Below are 11,483 nucleotides of genomic sequence, written 5' to 3'. Positions count from 1 at the left end.
GTCCTTGTAGAGATCTTTCACCTCCTTAGTTGAGAACATTCTTAGGTATTTTTTTCTTTAATTTTTTTATTAAGTCATTTGTACATAGATCATAAATACATTTATGCCATTATGGGATTCAATGTGTTGATTATTTGTACAAATTGGAGTGCTTACATCCAACTAATCAACATAGCTTTTGCCTCATTTTTATTTTCTTTGTAGCTATTATGAATGGCATTGAGTCCTGAATTTGACTCTCAGCTTGACTATTATTTGTATATAGAAAAGCTACTGATTTGTTTACACTGATTTTGAAAACTTAGACTTTGCTAAATGTATTTATCAATTCTAAGAGTCTTTTGGTGGAGGCTTCAGGGTTTTATTAATACAAGATCAAATCATCAGTTATTAGGAATAATTTGATCTCCTCTTTCCCAATTTGTAAACTCTTTGTTTCTTTCTCTTGCCTGATTGGTAGGACTTCTAGCACTATGGTGAACAGAAGTAATGACAGTGGGCATGACTAAGCTCAGTGGTCCCCAACCCCCAAGCTGTGACCTGTAACAGTCCGTGGTCTTTTAGGAAATGGGCCGCACAGCAGGAGATGAGTAATGATGGAGCAAAGCTTCCTCTGTATTTGCAGCTGCCTCCCATTGCTCACATAACTGCCTAAGCACCACCTCATGTCATATAAGTAGTAGCATTAGATTCTTACAGGAGCCCAAACCCTACTGTAAATTGCGCATGTGAGAGATCTAGGTAGTAAGCTCCTTTTTAGACTCTAATGCCTGATAATCTCAGGTGGAGATGTAATGCGCTTGAATCATACAACCCGCTTCCAATCCTATCCATGGAAAAATTGTCTTCTATAAAACCAGTCCTTGGTGCCAAAAACATTGGGGAATGCTGCCTAAGCAAATGTCTGGGAGAATTTTTTCTACATTTTCTTCTAGAATTTTTGTGAGCCCCAGAGATCTTTCCCCTAACCTTTGATTCACAATGCTCCCTCCAAGATGGTCCACCCATGGATGAACCTTACCTTAGACCTTTGATCCTCTTCTTGAGCAGCAAGTACAGGCTGCCAAGTCTACCATCTTGGACCTCCACCACTACAGCAGTGTTTCGAAGGCTTTCTACAAAATTGTGCTGCTGGTTGCTCACTCCTCTCATTAGACATTCAAAAGTAGATGAAATTGTACTGTCATTAGCAAAAATTTTTAAATACATTTTCTATTGTGAAATAAGACTTTCTGAAGGATGGTATACAAGCCTGTGTCCTTTAAAAGTGTCCTATAGGTTCCAGTATTTCCAAAACCAGGTAACTTAACAAGGCATCCTTAGAAAAAAAGAAAGTACTTGCCCTCACGTTCATGGTATTTTAATGGGAATTGCATTGAATCCATTCATGTCTTCTACTTCATCAGAAAACATTAAAGCAGGTGCTTTAAGTATTTTGCACTTCTAAGAAGTGCCAAAAACACAAACCCACACATCAAATACACTTGGAGCAATTATACTACCCTAAAATAGCTTAAAATATTTTTTGCTAATTAGGTTGTATCTCAGGTGAAGTCATCTTGAAATTAAATAATGAAATAATGGTAAAGTAGCCTCAGGACCAGCTTTTAAATAAATATGCAGTTCAGGTGGACCGGAAAAAATACCAGGTTTTGTGAAAATCAGCTCTAATAATTGAATGTGATTCATAAAGATAACATGAATTGGAAGTAAAAAAAGGTAATAAAGAAAAGAAAAGGGCAGAAGCTAAAAATGTACTTAGCCCACAAAATCGCCTCTTTAAAATTCCCATAGTGTGTGCCTAGCAGGCAGATTTGGAGTTGAATGTAGAATAAATTATATTTCATTATTTTGGATAATGTTCTGGTCTAGATTAATATAATCAGATGATTACTGCTCATTTGTGTAAAAGAGGGTGTACCTCAGGGCTATTAGAGCAATTAATTGCAAGTTGGTCACCAAGTAATCAATACAACATGCTATTTTGACTGCAATAATCATTAATCATAATAATAATTTCAAATTATTCAGGTTATTTACATAACTTGATTCTATCAAAATATCACCACTCACCCCTTTTATGTAGTGACTATGATGGAATTCCTAGTGAGTTCAATTTGGTTAATATGGAATATACATTTATTATATTGCAAAACCATGTCTTTTTTAAAAAATATTTTATTGTTTGGCATTCATTGAGGGTACAAAGAATTAGGCTGCACTGATTACATTTGTTAGATAAAGTCCCTCTTATAATTGTGTCCCTCCCCCAGGAGGTGTGCCATACACCGTGACCCCCGTCTCCCTCCCCTCTCCTTGCTCCCTCACTCCCCTACCATACATTTTGTGTTAGTTCATCTACTGTCTTCATATTAGAATTGAATACACTGGGTTCTTATTTCTCCATTATTGTGATGCTTTACTAGGAAGAATGTGTGCCACCTCCATCCGGGTACAAAAAGTGTAACATCTCCATCCTTTTTATGGCTGAATAGTGTTCTATGGTATACATATACCACAGATTGTTAATCCGTTCCTGGATTGGTGGGCATTTAGGCTGTTTTCACATTTTGGTAATTGTAAATTGAGCTGCAATAAACAGTCTAGTGCAAATGTCCTTATGATAAAAGGTGTTTTTTTTTCTCTTCTGGGTAGATGCCTAGTCGTGGGATTACAAGATCAAATGAGAGGTCTGATTTGAGTTCTTTGAGGATTTTCCATACTTCTTTCCAAAAAGGTTGTATTAGTTTGCAGTCCCACCAGCAGTATAAAAATGTTCTCTTCTCTCCACCTCCATGCCAGCATCTGCAGTTTTGAGAATTTGTGATGTGGGCCATTCTCACTGGGATTAGGTGATATCTCAGGATAGTTTTGATTTCCAGTTCTTTGAAGATTAGGTATGCTGAGCATTTTTTCATATATTTGTCAGCCATTCATCTGGCTTCTTTAGAGAAGGTTCTATTCATGTCTCTTGCCCAGTGATATACGGGATTGTTTGGTCTTTTTTTATTGATTAATTTGAGTTCTCTGAAGATTCTAGTTATCAAGCTTTTGTTCAATTCATAATATGCAAGTATCTTTTCCTGTTCTGAGGGTTGTCTATTTGCTTTGGTGTTATTTCCTTAGCTATAGAGAAGCTTTTCAGTTTAATTAAGTCCTATTTGTTTATTTTTGTTGTTCTTCCAATTGCCACAGAAGTCTTCGGCATAAAATTGTTCCATAGGCCAATATCTTAAAGGGTTTTCCCCAGACTTTCTTGGAGGATTTTTATTGTTTCATGTTTTAGATTTAAATCTTTTACCCATCTTGAATCAATTTTTATAAGTGATGAGAAGTATGGGTCCAGTTCCAGTCTTTTACATGTGGTTATTCAGTTCTCCTAACACCATTTATTGAATGGGATTCTTTCTCCCAGTCTATGTTCTTGTTTGGTTTATCAAATATCAGGTAGCTCTAAGATGTTAGTTTCATTTCATGGTTTTCTATTTGGTTCCAATGTCAATGTCTCTATTTTTGTGCAATACCATGCTGTTTTGATCACTATGGCCTTGTAGTATAGCTGAAAGTCTGGTAGGGTAATACCCCCAGCTTTATTTTTATTGCTAAGAATTTCCTTGGCAATACAGGGCTTCTTCTGGTTCCATACAAAATGAAAAATCATTTTTTTTCAAATCTTGAAAGTATGATGATGGTATTTTAATGGGGATGGCATTGAATCTGCAAATTGCTTAGGGAGTATACAAATTTCGATAATGTTGATTATTCCCAGCCATGAGCATGGTATGTTCTTCCATTTGTTAATATCTTCGCTATTTCTTTCCTTAAGGTTTTGTAATTTTCTTTGTAGAGGTCCTTCACCCCTTTTGTTAGTTATATTCCTAGGTATTTCATTTGTTTTTTGAAGCTGCTATGAAGGGAATTGTGATCCTTGCTAATCCTTGATTAGCTTCTTATCTTGGCTGTTATTGGCATACACAAGGGCTACTGATTTGTGGACATTGATTTTATATCCTGAAACATTACTGTATTTTTTGATCACTTCCAGGAGTCTTACAGTTGTCCTGACTGGGCCAGTGAACCTCCTTCTTAGCCACTATTCCCCTCTTTTCAGCTGGGGACCTTCCAGATCATCCAAGCCTGTTAGGGGTCTCCAAGACTCACGAGTTTTTCAGTCTGATTTACTCAGCAGAGCTGGCACGTTCTCTGAGTCAAAGTGAAAAGTAAGGTGCGGGAGGTAGCAATAAAGCAGCTGAGACACCAATGCAGTAGAAAATGAGTATGGTTTATTTAAAGTAAAGAAAAAGAGCACATTTTATTTAAAGTAAAGCATAGACAAGAATAAAGTTTTTCAGAGACTAGAAAAGGGTCCCCCTTGCAAATGAGAGAAGATACCATACAAAGGTAGGATATAGTATCTCATTGTAGCTCCCCCTATAATTCTCTAAAAGGGTTTTTGTTGGTTGTGTATGCCAATAACAGCCAAGATAAGAAGCTAATCAAGGATTAGCAAGGATCACAATTCCCTTCATAGCAGCTTCAAAAAACAAATGAAATACCTAGGAATATAACTAACAAAAGGGGTGAAGGACCTCTACAAAGAAAATTGCAAAACCTTAAGGAAAGAAATAGCGAAGATATTAACAAATGGAAGAACATACCATGCTCATGGCTGGGAATAATCAACATTATCGAAATTTGTATACTCCCTAAGCAATTTGCAGATTCAATGCCATCCCCATTAAAATACCATCACCTGAGGTCCTTAGGTGTTCTTGTCTATTTTTTGTTGGTTATTGGTTACCTCAGTTGCCACATGTGCCCATTTTCCTTCTCTTTTAAGTCATAATTATTATCTGCTTTTTTCCTGACAGTTGTACGGTGGTGTCTCTGAGTCCTGTGATGTTTGTGACATTTGCTGTGAGCACTGTTCAAGGACTGTGGCCATTACTCCACTTTATGTCACAAGCTAGAAAATGCATTTTGTAGAGAACAGGACATACTTGGTTAACAGAGGCACAAGGTTCCCAAAACTCCTTGTTTGCTGCAGGGCTCTTTCTAACTTTCTTATCTAGGAAGCCAACTTGTTTCCTGCTGCCCCATAGCCCCTTTCTATCCCTAATCACTAACTACTTTCCTTAGCAACCGCTCAGCCCAGAGGATACTCAAGGGTCCTTGACATGACAGTGACAGTCCACGTCTGGGCAGCTGCCCTGCACACTGCCTTTTTGCCTCCGTGTGCTGTGGTAAGGGCACCAGCCAACTCCTTCCTTAGGATCCCTCCAGAAAAGATGCAGCTGCTTATCTCTGTTCACACCCCATCTCCACACTCCCAGGGGTATATCTCAGGTGGTGCAAGAACTTCTCTGACAGCAGCCCCAGAGCAGAGCAGCAGAGCCTGCAGCTCAGCAAGTACTCATCAAATACCCTCCTACAGAGGACCCGAACCTCACTGCATGGACTCTGGAGTCCTGGTCACTTTGCCTGGGGGAGGAAGGGACATGCTACAGAAATTTCCACCAGGCTGATAATGTGTCAATTCCTCAAAATTCCCTAATTCCACAAATTTCTCTTAAATCAGTCTTCTCTTTACCTAGCCTGAATGTGGAGACTGGTCATAGGAGTGACCAGTTTGGGCCCTAGTAAATCCTCAGGGCAGTGTCTAGCTCTCCTCTTGAGAATGTGTAGTACCTACCTGCACTAGAATGTGAGGTTAAAAGCTGGGGCAGGGAGTACCTCCAGGAGAAATTTGGTAATACATAATGTGTAAGCACTACTGACATCTAGTGGATGGAGGCCAGGCATGCTGCTCTACATCCTACAGTGCACAGGCAAGCCTCCCACATGAAGAATGCTGACTACAAATGTCAGTATTCTAAAGCCAGGCTGCCTGCACTAAAATCTTGGTTCTATCTCTTACTACTCTGTGCCCTTTAACAAACAACTTAGTCTCTTGGTGCCTCAGTTTCCTCACATGCGAATCATGGAATCAGTATCTTCCTGATAGGTTTTTGTGTGGATTAATAAATTTGAGAACTAGGTTTTTTAAAAAAGGCCTAGAAAAAGTAAGTGCCTAGCAAATATTATTAATCAATATTACTGTCTCCAGTTTGCAGGTTCAACTGAAATTTCTGGTCAAAAACCCATGTGGTATACACTTATAGAAGTTATTTCACTAAAATTTATCCATCCAATTAAAAATAAGTCTACAGTTTTTCACAATATTTTCCCTTTCTATCTTCAAAATCAGTTTATATAAGATCTATTTTTTTTTTTTTTTTTGTAGAGACAGAGTCTCACTTTATGGCCCTTGGTAGAGTGCCGTGGCCTCACACAGCTCACAGCAACCTCCAACTCCTGGGCTTAAGCGATTCTCTTGCCTCAGCCTCCCGAGTAGCTGTGACTACAGGCGCCCGCCACAATGCCCGGCTATTTTTTTTTTTTTTGAAAGTTTAAAAAATCATTAATCAGACTAGTACCATTTGGGGGATTGATAACTTAGTTTGTCATTTTTATTTTAAAAGCGAAATAAGTAAATAAATGTACTATGATGATACCACGTATACATTCTGTTAGTTTCCTAGGAGATATTTTCAACTGGAGGGTGTTGACCTTTTAACAAAGCAAGCCAAAGAGTATAACCAGAAAGCACCTCCACAAGACTATATCTTGTTTTTATAAGAATCATGGGCAAGTATGTTTTGGAGGAACAAGTAACAAAATATCTCTGTACAACTTGCAGGTATGTCCAAACTTTTGGCTTCTCTGCACCACTCTGGAAGAAGAAGAGTTGTCTTGGGCTACATATTAAACACTAATGAAAGCTGATAACAACAACAAGAAAAGGGTCTGCGCACAGATAAGCAAATGAGTCTTTACATAATCCACACGCAGAACAAGCGGAACATGGGTTGGACACCCCTATAAGAAAAGTCATTGGAAAATCCTGAAATGTATTTTCACCTAGAAATGCTGGACTTTTGGGGAAGAAGGTCTGCAGCACTATTAAATTTTTTTAAAAAGTCATGCATAGGTGCTAAAACAAATTAGACTGCACAAAAGAAAAAAAGTGGGAATGTTAATCCAATTCAATTTCACAAACACTGAGTAAATACAACATACAGAGCTCTGTTCAAGTTCTCAGAATTAAAGAAAGCACAATTTCTTGCCCTCAAGGAGTTAAGAAATATGTAAGATATAATTTGAAATAGTGATGGTATGTTTGTTATCAAGTTAAATATATACTGAGTTCCAAGAGATCTGTCATGAGTAGTACAATCTTAGAAGATTTCAGTCTGTGTTATTCTTAAACAAATTTGGCTTTTCTGAAATTATACTAAAACCCCAAGATTATTCCATGGTAATATTACTATGTCAATTTTAAAGTGTCTTGATTGATGCACATCATAAATTAAGTAAAGTATACATGTATAGAAGGTCCAGTTGCATTTAATTCATTCTATGGAATTATGTACAAGATGATATACTCCTAGGCTTCTGAGATAAATAGCTTTTTTTTTTTTTGTAGAGACAGAGTCTCACTGTACCACCCTCGGGTAGAGTGCCGTGGCGTCACACGGCTCACAGCAACCTCTAACTCTTGGGCTTACGTGATTCTCTTGCCTCAGCCTCCTGAGTAGCTGGGACTACAGGCGCCCGCCACAACGCCCGGCTATTTTTTTTTGTTGTTGCAGTTTGGCCGGGGCTGGGTTTGAACCCGCCACCCTCGGCATATGGGGCTGGTGCCCTACTCACTGAGCCACAGGCGCCGCCCGATAAATAGCTTTTTATAGTTGGAAGCTCTTTTGCTTACTTGATGTCACCTGAGGCTCACAGCAGCTTTCTGAGTTAGGGAAAATTAACCACTTTTAAAGATGCAGAAACAGAGGTCTGATGAGAGTATTAATTGATGAGCAGCATGGATGCTATGGTCTGAATGTTTGTGTCCTACCAAAATTCATATGCTGAACAGAATCACTAATGTGATTAGGAAGTGGGGCCTTTGGGAGGAGATTAGGTCTGAAGGCGAAAGCTTTATTAATGGAATTAGTGCTCTTATAAAAGGCTCAGAGAGCTGCCTTGTCCCTTTCACCAAGACACAGCTAGAAGGTGTCATCTGTGAACTACAGGGTGAGCCCTCACCCACACAGTGAAGTCCAGAATCTGCTGGCATCTTGATCTTGGAATTCCCAGCCTCCAGAAATGTGAGAAATAAATTGTTATTGTTTATAAGACACCCAGGCTACGGTATTTCCTTATAGTGGCTCAAATGGAGACAAAGGCTTTTGATGTAGGTGTCGGTTCTGTTGTCCAGAGGCTTTGTCATTTTGAGCAAGTTATTGCACCACAATATGCCTCAGTTTCCTTATATTAAAAAGTCAGGCTAAAAATAATGGTACAAATATTAAAAGTCATATGTAAGAAAGAAATTACTTAGGTCTTTTCTGGATCAAAGTGCATCCAAATACACAGGGGGCACCGACCATTCACATATTATAGTTCAATACGATGCTTGAGTTTCCTGGAGTTGTGTGACAGGGTAGTACTATAAAATAAAAGGGAGTTTAAAACAAAATTACACTTATTAATCATTTTACAAGCACTTTAATGTTTATAGAATAAATAAACGATTCTAACCAGACACATTTTTCTTCTGAAAATACCCTGTGGAAATTGGTGTACTATGTTTATGAAATTTGAGAGCCAATAAGGACATCACAGTACATCTGGTGCAATGTCACTTTATAAATGAGGAAACCAAGTGTTAGCCAGGACATAGTTTTCCAAATTCAAACACTTGGTCCCTCCAGAATTAGAGAACCTATCATTCTTAGGTTCTCTGCACTCAGTATCATTCTGAATGGAGGAGGGGATAGGACAGGGGTACATTTCAGCAGACTGACACCTGCCTGGGCAGGTCTGGTGAGGAGCCACCATGAGGTGGCTAAAAACCAAAAGCTCTGCAAGATCACAGAAGAGAAAGACCAACTTGGCTTTGAAAAGAGTCTTTGAACAAACTAATCCAAGGGTATGAACATCAAATACTACTGTAGGAGTGTAATTTATTTCTAAAAGAATCTATTTCAGGGTTTATGCTAAAGACACAATGTGGAGGGAACTCACTCCTCTCTCCTGTCTCCTGGGCATCTTTTTTCTAGGATCCAGAGTAGGATCACTAGTCACTAGATTTATTCAGAAATCTGGAGGCTCTTGCAGGCTTTCAGGGCAGTTTTGAGAGCTGCCATCCATGACATTGTTTTCATGAGAAGACTAATTGCAGAAACAAAATAACCGAATTTTAATGCAATTTTGGAATAAGTGGAGACTGGAGAGCAGTCTGCTTTTGTCCTCTGGAAATACTTTAAAACTAAAAGCAAAAGAAAAAAACAAAAACAAACAACCTCCCTCCCCCGAAATCTCCTATAAAACCCAAACCCAAAACACCCCAGCAAACTTAAGTACCGGAAAAATACAGTAGGAACATGGATTCTAGAAGCCTCCTGGGCAAGAAAATGTGCATTTCCCACTCCCACCCTATCCTGATCTTTCTTCCTTCTTTTTTTCTTTACAGACATGATAGGTAGTGTTTAGATCTGAGAGGAATGATGGTGACATTTTTTGCTTCGTATCCTAAGAAATCTGAATTATAATGAAAATATCAGAGAGAACATATTGAAAAACTAATTTTGCATCAGAGGAACCTCTATACAATGATTTCCCACAGCAGAGCTGACTTCAGTGTGTACTTTTGTTCTGTTAGACCTCTAGGGCTATTCTGTATGATAGAAAATGGTCTTTTGTGTTGACACTGGAATTTTTTTCATGCAACACAAAGCACCGCTCTTACAGCCTATGTGAGAATTACCATTTTCTAAAATCCCCTAACATCAATGTTGTTCTGTATTATCTCTATTAGTTTTGAAGTCAAAGAGCAAAGTACATTACTGGTACCCTGTCAACTACTTTTTTTTTTTTTGTTTTCTTTATAGATTTTTCTGAAAGGGCTAAATTTGACATGAATCCTGAGGTTTTCTAACTGGAACTCGACAGGAAGCTTGCTGGGTATAGGGGGAGGCAGTAACACAGTAACAAAGCGCCAACAGTTGATTGGCTTGGCAGCTCCAATCTTGTTTCTGCAACTTAAGCTGTGACCTTGCGCAAGTTACTTCACTTCTTTGACTCAGTTTCCTTAACTGTAAAATGGAAGTAATGACAAGGTTGTGGTGAGTATGAAGTGAGGCATCCACACAACACCTAGTATGGTGCCTACAGGCAGTAAGAACTCAATTCAAAGCTTGTTATTACTAGTAGTTTAGGACAAATTTTCCACAAGGGTGTACTTTGCTCCCATTTGTTCATGTGTCACTGGGCCATCAGAAATAGCCTCTGGGCTCAATCACCTGGGGAGAATGAAATGACACCTTCCTCTGGGTTAGAACAAGAAAGTCACAGGTGACATGCCACTGAGGCCCCTGGCCACTGCTTAACACCTCCTTACCTCCAGGGAGAAAGTCAACAGGAGAAGCTGTGAGGGCAAAATTACTTACATAATTGCTTTTGTTTTATAGCCACAGACACAAAGAACTTCCAGTTATCTTTTAAAACCATGATTAATTTTTTTCTCCTGTAGCAAGATGACATAAATTACAGTTGACTTGGTACAAAGCCAGGCAGAGTCATAGAGCCATATGAAGTTGACAGGGGTACCTAGCACTTTGGGAGGCTCAAGCGGGTGGACTGCCTGAGCTCACAGGTTCGAGACCAGCCTGAGCAAGAGCGAGACCCCCCGTCTCTAAAAATAGACGGGCGGGCGCCTGTAGTTACAGCTACTCTGGAGGCTGAGGCAAGAGAATCGCTTAAGTCCACGAGTTTGAGGTTGAAGTGAGCTATGACGCCAGAGCACTCTACCAGGGGCAACAATGTGAGACTGTGTAGAAAAAAAAAAAAAAAGAAAAGTTGATGGGGGAACCTGGACTGCCAGCTCCCTAAACTTGGGTAGTTCACTTTCCGTTCCCAGGCCTCCGTTTCCCCATTCATAAAAGAATCAAGAAACATACTGAGGCGGCGCCTGTGGCTCAGTAAGGCGCCGGCCCCATATACCCAGGGTAGCGGGTTCAAACCCAGCCCCGGCTGAACTGCAACCAAAAAATAGCTGGGTGTTGTGGCGGGCGCCTGTAGTCCCAGCTGCTCGGGAAGCTGAGGCAGGAGAATCGCTTAAGCCCAGGAGTTGGAGGTTGTTGTGAGCTGTGATGCCATGGCACTCTACCAAGGGCCATAAAGTGAGACTCTGTCTCTACAAAAATAAATAAATAAATAAAAAATAAACATACTATATCAGAATACTTTCCCAAATCCAGTCCCCAACAAGAAGAAAGCATTTTTCTCCCTCCCCACGGAGGAAAAACAAAAAGGGACGTCCCAGCAAGAACACCACACACTCCTAGGTAACCCGGAGGCACAGAACACCCATCACGTGCCGGCCCGGC

The sequence above is a fragment of the Nycticebus coucang genome, chromosome 16 (assembly GCF_027406575.1).
Source record: "Nycticebus coucang isolate mNycCou1 chromosome 16, mNycCou1.pri, whole genome shotgun sequence".
In the NCBI taxonomy this organism is placed as follows: domain Eukaryota; kingdom Metazoa; phylum Chordata; class Mammalia; order Primates; family Lorisidae; genus Nycticebus; species Nycticebus coucang.
Note: the sequence above shows the minus strand (reverse complement) of the source record.